The following is a 9,667-nucleotide window of genomic DNA, read 5'->3' as shown; positions in this document are numbered from 1 at the left end:
CATCATTTCCCTACAACAATTGCTTAAGACTATCAATTTGACACACCACCATTGTGATAGTAACTGTTTGGATGACAATAATCCTAAAGTTTTCATGATAATGTACCTATGGGTCTAACTAAAGAATACTTGCAGTAAGGAAGTTATGAAGATCACACTATTTCGCTAGCACAGAGATCTTCTAGAGTTTGCTGGCATGGTATTGAATGAGTGGTTTGTAGATCAAGGCCATCAACCTGAAGGGATCCATAAAAGCATCAACCAGCCTAATCCTTGTGATGTATTGTTGATAGCAAGATGCTTCAAGTACAAAAAGGATCATTACACTTGAGGTGTAATTATCATTAACGCATACAAAATAGAGAATAGTAGGCAAGCTGTTTCAGATTCTTTTGATTAATATATAATTCTAGACCAGAGCCTTTAAGTTTAGAGACTCTAGAAGCTCCATTGGGAGTGTTCATGACAATAATAAATAAGACAGTATATTTGTGACTTTAATGTCTATAAGAACTTGATGAGTTAAGAAATCAACAAAATGTTTTTAAACAGAGAAGTGCAGGAGGAATGGAGGAGCAATGACAATAATCATTTAAAGCAATGATGGTGGTATTTGATGTAGTGAATTGTAGCAATAATCAAAGGAGCAATGATGGTGTATGGAAGAAAACATTTACATCTTTATCTAGCAGCTGGAGGAATGGAAGTTTATGCAACACCTTTATATTGGTACCCTTGAGTATCCTTGGAAGTCTAGCAGCTAGGAGAAAAAGTGCATGGCACTTTTGGAGATATTCCTTATAACAGCCCTTATCAGCATGAAAACATATCAAATCCTATGTCTTGAAAAGCATGATAAGTAGATGGAACTTTGAGGACCCTGATCCTGTTATCCTGATTATGTTATTGAGCTCCTTGACGCATTAACCCAAGATCTTATGAAAGATAGACTTATGAATATGGATGCCTGGATATCATGGACTGGGTAATTTAATTCATTGGTCATCGTCATCTAGCAAAGGAGGATAATGCAGCTATTTCTTCATTTTGGTTGAAGAAGGACCATGATGATTCTACAAAGCTTTCTTTCTATTCTGAGGTAAGCTTCTTAGAAGTTTGTTGTTGTAGGTGCCTTATGGAAAGTCTGTTATAGATCTGATCTGAAAATATATGAAAATAATACCAATATACCCAACAACTGCAAATAATCACCAAAAGTAACAAGATTTGAATATAGATAGAATGCTTATCTTTATTAATCAAACCCTTAAGGTAGGGCAACACCATACATTCACTCCTTAAGGAAGGAGAACACTCCACAAGCCATATGCCTATTCATACAATATTCCTTGACCCCTCTCAACGGGGAGTCTCTAGCCTCTATATAGGCCTCATACATACAATACCATGGGTCATTACCATGGTTCCCTCAATACCATCTATCGAATACCATGGGCTTATTACATTATTGTTAACTACTTGTGGTCCCTTACATGATATGGGTTAACCACCTTATTTATTACTATGGCCCATCCCATTATTACATGATTCCCTTGGGTACCTCCTTTTGTACCCCATATTATCCCCCCTAGGTATACTACATTCCACCCCCCTTAACATGTTTCATCCCTGAAACATGGGAAGAACACAAATAATAAGATCTACTCAAAAGAGTAGTCCACTGGTACCATGCACGTGCATCTAGCCATCCCAGAGAAAGGTGAACCATCAATCTAGCTGGTGCCTCGCTCGCTTGAGATGGAAGCTGACTGTCGTGGCTCTTCTGTGTGGATCGTCGCTCCTCTCTATCTATCATGCTGGGGTTATTGTCCTTGTGGATAATTTGTTGCCATCTTGTTGGTTGTTTTCTTGTGGGGTGATGTGGGTGGTGATATGCTGAAGTTTTAACCCATGGTGTCATTTTCTTTAATTCACCACCTAATGGAGCCTGATTGGTAGCTGGTACATGTTGTGGCATCATTTGTTGTTGCTTATCTTCCAATATTACATCAACCACTGATTCCTCATCTGATGTATCTGTACCTTTAACATTTTCTGCTTCAGCCTCCTTGGACTCTACTTGTACCTGGTTTGATGTTTGTGTTTGATTGTCGACCATCAAAGGCTCACAATCTGATATGTCAGTCCCTGGAAAATCTTTTGCTTGCGTCTTAATGGAAATATCCTGCAATGTAATTTTCTTCTTTTTATACCAGAGCTTTAGGAATTTCTTCTGCACATTAATATTGACAGTACCCACAGATTCCATCCAAGGATATCCCAAAACAACATCCATGTTTTCCATATCTGAAGTATAAAAGTCACAATGAAACACATACTTATCCAACGATATCTCCCTCATTCGGACTCTGATTCGACTGATTGTTATTTTTTGAAATTGGGTATTTTTTCACAAAAAAATCGAGATTTGCAATTAGATTCTGCATATTTTGCACCAGAATGTACAGATCTTCTCTGCAAACTCGCTGCCCTGAAAAATGTCCACCACTCAACTGCTTTTTAAATCAGCAATATTTCCCTCATCCAGACTCCGATTCGGCCGATTTTTTTTCTCAAACTGAGTATTTTTTCACCAACAACCTAGATCTGCAATTAGATTTTGTAGATTTTTCTCCAAATCATACAGATCTGATATGCAAACTTGCTGCCCCGAAAAATGTCTGCAACACCACTAATTTTTAAATCAGCGATATCCCCTTCATTCAGACTCTGATTCGGCCGATTGTTTTTTGAACTTTGGTATTTTTTTCACAAAAAATCCAGATGTGCAATTATATTTCACATGTTTTTTAACAAAACGTTCAGATCCGATCTTCAAACTTGCCGCCCCAAAAAATTCCTGCAAAAATAACAAAAAAAATACTCTCCACTTTACCCAAGAAAGTGCTCTAATACCACTTGTTATAGATCTGATATGAAAATATATGAAAATAATACCAATATACCCAATAACTGCAAATAATCACAAAAAATAAGAAGATCTAAATATAGATAGAATGGTTCTCTTTATTAATCAAACCCTTAAGGTAGGGCAACACCATACATTTACTCCTAAAGGAAGGAGAACACTCCACAAGCCATATGCCTGTTCATACAATATTTCTTGACCCCTCTCAACGGGGAGTATCTAGCCTCTATATAGGCCTCATACATACAATACCATGGGTCATTACCATGGTTCCCTCAATACCATCTATCTAATACCATGGGCTTATTACATTATTGCTAACTACTTGTGGTCCCTTACATGATATGGGTTAACCACCTTATTTATTACTATGGCCCATCCCATTATTACATTATTCCCTTGGGTACCTCCCTTTGTACCCCATATTATCCTCCCTAGGTATACTACATTCCACCCTCATTAACATGTTTCGTCCCCGAAACATGGGAAGAACACAAATAATAAGATCTACTCAAAATAGTAGTCCACTAGTACCATGCACGTGCATCTAGCCATTCCAGAGAAAGGTGAACCATCGATCTAGCTAGTGCCTCGCTCGCGTGAGATGGAAGCTGACTGTCGCGGCTCTTCTGTGTGGATCATCGCTCCTCTCTATCTATCATGTCGGTGTTATTGTTCTTGTGGCTAATTTGTTGCCATCTTGTTGGATGTTTTACTGCAGGGTGATGTGGGTGGTGATATGCTGAAGTTTTAACCCACGTGTCTTTTTCTTTAATTCATCACCTAATGGAGCCTGATTGGTAGCTGGTACATGTTGTGGCATCTTTTGTTGTTGCTTATCTTCCAATATTACTTCAACCACTGATTCCTCATCTGATGTATATGTACCTATAACATTTTCTGCTTCAGCCTCCTTGGACTCTACCTGTACCTGGTTTGATGTTTGTGTTTGATTTTCGACCATCAAAGGCTCATAATCGGATATGTCAGTCCCTGGAACATCTCTGCTTGGGTACTAATGGAAATATCCTGTAATGTAATTTTCTTCTTTTTATACCAGAGCTTCAGGAATTTATTTTTCACATTAATATTGACAGTACCCACAGATTCCATTTAAGGATATCCCAAAACAACATCCATGTTATCCATATCTGAAGTATAAAAGTCACAATGCAACACATACTTATCCAGCGATATCTCCCTCATTTGGACTTCGATTCGACTGATTTTTTTTTTTGAGATTGGGTATTTTTTTCACAAGCAATCTAGATTTGCAATTATATTCTGTAGATTTTGCATTAGAACGTATAGACCTTCTCCACAAACTCACCACCCTGAAAAATGTCTGCCACCCAACTGATTTTTAAATCAGCAATATTTCCCTCATCCAGACTTTGATTCAGCGGATTTTTTTCTCAAGCTGAGTATTTTTTCACCAACAACCCAGATCTACAATTAGATTTTGTAGATTTTGCCCCAAATCATACAAATCTGATCTACAAACTCGCCGCCTCGAATAATATCTGCAACACCACTGATTTTTAAATCAGCGATATCTCCTTCATCTGGACTCCGATTCGGCCGACTTTTTTTTTTGAACTTGGGTATTTTTTCACAAAAAATCTAGATCTGCAATTAGATTTCACATATTTTTTACCAAAACGTACAGATCTGATCTGCAAACTCGCCACCCCAAAAAATTCCTACAAAAATAACAAAAAAATATTCTCCACTTTGCCCAAGAAAGTGCTCTGATACCACTTGTTATAGATCTGATCTGAAAATATATGAAAATAATACCAATATACCCAATAACTACAAATAATTACCAAAAATAACCAGATCTGAATATAGATAGAATGCTTCTCTTTATTAATCAAACCCTTAAGGTAGGGCAACACCATACATTCACTCCTTAAGGAAGGAGAACACTCCACAAGCCATATGCCTGTTCATACAATATTCCTTGACCCCTCTCAACAGGGAGTCTCTAGCCTCTATATAGGCCTCATACATACAATACCATGGGTCATTCCCATGGTTCCCTCAATACCATCTATCTAATACCATGGGCTTATTACATTATTGTTAACTACTTGTGGTCCCTTACACGATATGGGTTAACCACCTTATTTATTACTATGGCCCATCCCATTATTACATTATTCCCTTGGGTATCTCCCTTTGTATCCCATATTATTCCCCCTAGGTATACTACATCTCTCATAAGAAGCTCATCATGCAAGGCTTCAGAACACCCAGTAGTATATCCCAATGACTCTTCCTACTCGATGTTTGTTGACAAAGACAAGCCATGGCAACAAATTATGGTTGATGACTTTGTCACATGCACCTAAGGAAAAGGGTCAGGTTACAGATGGCTCAGTGATTGTGCTTTGGCATTGTCAGTTTCCCTATATTCAGAGGGAGTTATGGACAAGCCATGTTGATTGTAAAGATGCAACTATTGATTCTATTTGATTGATGGCCCTCTCGTTTATCAATGTAAGAGGGAGTTGACCTTTAAATTCAATATGAAAGACCTAGCCATGTTGCACTATTTCCTGCACTTAAAGTTCTGATGAGTTGGAAATGTTGTAAGTTTTCTTATGTATATCTTGTGGGATCCCTGGTATTCTTGATAAACACCATATCAGTCATATGCCTTTCTTTGAAGACTCTGAGTCGATCTATGGATAAAGCCTCATATTTTGGATATTCTGATACTAGCTTGATTGGCAGTGTGATGGATGGAAAAGCACATTCAGTGTTGTATCTCTTGATTTGGTTGCTCTAGAAGCACTATTGAGGTTGGATGTATATAGGAGCAAGTATGGCTTATTATGAAGCCAATTGGTTGAGGAAGCTCTTCAGTGAGCCATTTGAGCACGTACTAGTAACCACCATTGTATATTGTGATATTTTTGAGTCGGGTTCATTTTTCAGGGAATCCATGTTCCACGATAGCTCCAAGTATTGGGTACCACCTTATTTTGATATGGTACATTGGAGAGCTACCAAGCTCCATCATTGTTGATTGGATGAGCATATTACTGTCATCCTCTTGGTAAGGTCAAGATTATCTTTCAGGGAGAGACTGGGAGTCGTGGATAGACCCTACTATGAGGGTCTTGGTTGAAAATTGAGCTCTAGGAGCTTCTAGGGGCTTGGGGTGCTTATTGAGCTATGAGCGACCATAGAGTGAGTGGTTCACCTTCCCCTATTAGTGTGTTGTTTACAGGGTGAGTCATTCACCTTCCCTTATGATATCCGATGGTGGTTGACATGTGTGTAGGGTGAGTGGTTCATCTTCCCCTACTGTTGATAACATATGCTAGGATGAGTGGTTCACCTTCTCCTATGGCATATGAGTAGGCTGAGTGTTTCACCTTCTCCTGAAGATACCCTAGTGAGAGATGCATATAGGCATCTGTTGACATGTCGGTGGGACATGGTTCATCCTTTCCCCACATGTAGGATGCTTGTTCCATACAATTTATGGTTTACATGTCGGTGGGATGTGGTTCATCCTTTCCCCACGCGTAGGATCCTTCCTATTATTATTATTTTTCATGCATGTAGGATGTGGTTTATCCTTTCCCTACGATTATTGTGATATGTGTTTGCAGGATGCGGTTCATCCTTTTCATACGTGTGATTATGACATGTGTTTGTAGGATGTTGTTTCCCCTTTCCCTACAAGTGGTTGTGAGCAGGATGTGATATATTATTTTCCCTACTGATGTTCTTGCGTCATCCTACCCATGTAGTCCGGGACACATGGGAAGTACCTCTCATCTGGCCAATGAGTTGGGAAAAATGGTTTGGGACCATAGCACTACCGATGGACGCATGTATTGTCATACTCCCTATGTCTAGGATGAATGATGTTTCTTTAACTTGATCACTTGGGATCGAGTCTGATTCACCCTTTGGTTATATGGACTAAATTTTGTCAGTGGAGAGTGGCAAGGTCTTGTGACTCACTCTCAATCAGTTCTTCTTTATTATTCATATCAGTGTTCAGCAGAGCAGACCAGAGAAGAGATACTGAGATGGTTCACGATGACACGATGGCATGATTGATGTTGGATGGATTGGCAAGTGGAATTCTCCCTAGTTGAGAGGGAGTGTTAAAATTGAAAACTAGGGCCAAATTCCACTTTGGGCAGGTCTCTTGAAGAAGATAATTATGGCATTGAATTCCTCTTTCTGAGAGGACCAAAATTGACCTAAAGTTCATCGAATTTGGTTAAGGAAAAGTGTGTTTTTGAATTTATGTTTCTATCATATAAAATCATCAAGGTTGGCCTCACCTATATGTTGGCTCAATAAGCCCAAAAGTCACGTCTCTTCAATGTTGAAGGAAATGTAACTAGGCTAGGTCTTCATAAATGTAATTTTGATATTTGTACTTATTCAAGAAAAGAGAAATTATTTTTGTATTATTTGTTAATGAGTTTCTTACTCATTGAAAATAGGTCAAGCACATTTTGAAGTGCTTCTAGAGAGTCAAAGTAAAATGTAATTATGATAAGACCCTTTGAGGGCATGTTACATCATGTATGACATCATACAAGGTCAAGGGAACACCTCCAAACATGGTCAAATCCTCTCCTAGCATCAACGTGGTCTCCAAGCAGCAAAATGATGGGTAAAAATTTAATTATAATGCAAACTGTAAGTCGGCCTTAAAAGATAGTCAAGTTGGCCTAAAGAGGAGGGACAAACCTCTATTTATAGAGGTTGTCCACTCCTCATTCAACATGGAACTTGGCTCTGAAATCCACAAGCAAAGAGAGATAAGAAAGTCGAAATAGGAAGTCTACAAGAGCAGCAAGACAAGAAGACAAAACAGCAAAGGTACAGGGTTGTCTTCTAGGGCATCAACAGCCACACATGCGAGGAAGAAAGGACCTGTCTGCAGTCAAGTACAACAGGAAATCATAATAGAAATATCTTTGTTTTTGGGCTAATAGACAAGGTCTATTAGGCCTCCCCATCCAGTGAAGAAAGGAGGATTGTTCTAGGGTTTCTATCCACATGTGAGAAGACTTTAGAAGTATATTGTTACAGACTTGACAACATACAAGGGTGTTGGGTTGTGTTATATTCTTTCCACGACTAGCCCACGTAGTTAACTAGGGGGGTTAGAGGGGGGGCAGAGCCCCCCTTCGTTGTGCCGATTGTGTAGCAGGGGGGGTCACAGGGGGTTTGAGGCATACCTGTAACTTCACTTTATGTGGTCCGGGGCAGTGTCCCGGAAAATTTTGGTTTTGGACCCTATGTTAGGATGGGTAGGCCCACCTATGGTTTTGTGCATGATTTTCACACATGTTTTTTGGACGCGATGGTTTTCGGTCCATGGTATTGGATGCTTCGGCATGTATTAATATGTATTATAACATTGAAAGGAAGATAATGAAAAATCAAGCTGGTAGTCCCAGTTTTGGGATCTAGGGGAAAATCTCTGTGTATATGTGTTTTACGTGTTATGCTCTCCATTGTTTATTTTCTGTGTTTTAGAATTCGTATGCAGGTAATTTCTGTACGGGGTTAAAACCTACAAAAGAAAGCATATTGAGAGACCTAACTTGAAAGTATAACAAGGTCTATAAGGTCTCCAAGGAAAGCAAAGAAGGTCCTCCTTATAGCGAAGAAGAGAAGCCCTAATATTCTAGGGTTTCCTAACTTAGAACAGTAGAAAAGGACAAAGTACTAAGGAGCAGAAGTGTTGGAAGACAGAGGTCCATGTGCTAGAAGCTATAGTGAAGAAAGAGGATGGATTTGACTTGTGCTTGGAGGATTCTATAGTCAAGGGTCTAGGGTTTGCTAGTTGTTCAAATAAGAAGCTTCAATAAGAGAAATCTTACAAAGGGTTTCCCTCTCAAGAGTGGATAGGGTTTGTCCCTGGCAGAGAGCCAAACTTTGTGTTCTTGCTATTTTGTTTTGGTAGAAGTTTGATGAAGTACACACATATGCACTAATAAGAAGAACAAGAAGCATAAGCTAAACTAGAAAAAGTAAAAAGACTTCACAAATTGTTATCAAGTCATGGAGAATCATCACAATTATACTTTGCCCTAGATTCTCTAACATTCAACCCCATTGAATTGTATATAAATAGGTGCCTTTAAACCACATTTGACACAAATCAAGGGCTTTAATATATCTCTGAAGTAGCCACAACTTGAAGGAGCTAGGAGGACAAGTATTGGGTATGTTTTTGGTGCATTCTTCCTTCCATAGGTTCGATCTTGAAGCAACATGGTAGCCTCAGTTTAGGGCAGAGAATTTTGGTGAGCTCTCATCTCTATTGAAGGATGCATCTTCTTGTAATCATTTCAGGAGGGCTGCAGGATTTGTGAGTCTTGGACAGGGGACCAAAAGGTTGTTCTAAGGAGTAGAACAAGGTGTAGTACAAGTAGACATGAAACCTTGATGGAGGTTGTTTGTAGCACAAAACCTTAGATCAGGTTTGCCTGAAGGAAGGACCACAAAAAGCGTCTCAAGATTTGGGCTAATCTACAAGCCCTAACTGCAGATCTTCGACCTCAGAACTCGTCAACCCTTTGACCAAGCTTCACTGCTCAATTTGGGACTATCTTGGCCTCTTTATAATCAACAAAGGAAGCTGCTTGAAGTAAACCAGGGCCGAGCTCATTTTGGAACCTATTGAGTTGCAACTTTGAATACTATTGTCTACTGGTTAGGGCAGAACTTGTCTTCTATTATTTG

This window comes from Pinus tabuliformis, chromosome 2_2 (genome assembly GCF_031772625.1).
Source record: "Pinus tabuliformis cultivar Carrire ecotype Pingquan chromosome 2_2, CPIR1, whole genome shotgun sequence".
Lineage (NCBI taxonomy): Eukaryota > Viridiplantae > Streptophyta > Pinopsida > Pinales > Pinaceae > Pinus > Pinus tabuliformis.
Note: the sequence above shows the minus strand (reverse complement) of the source record.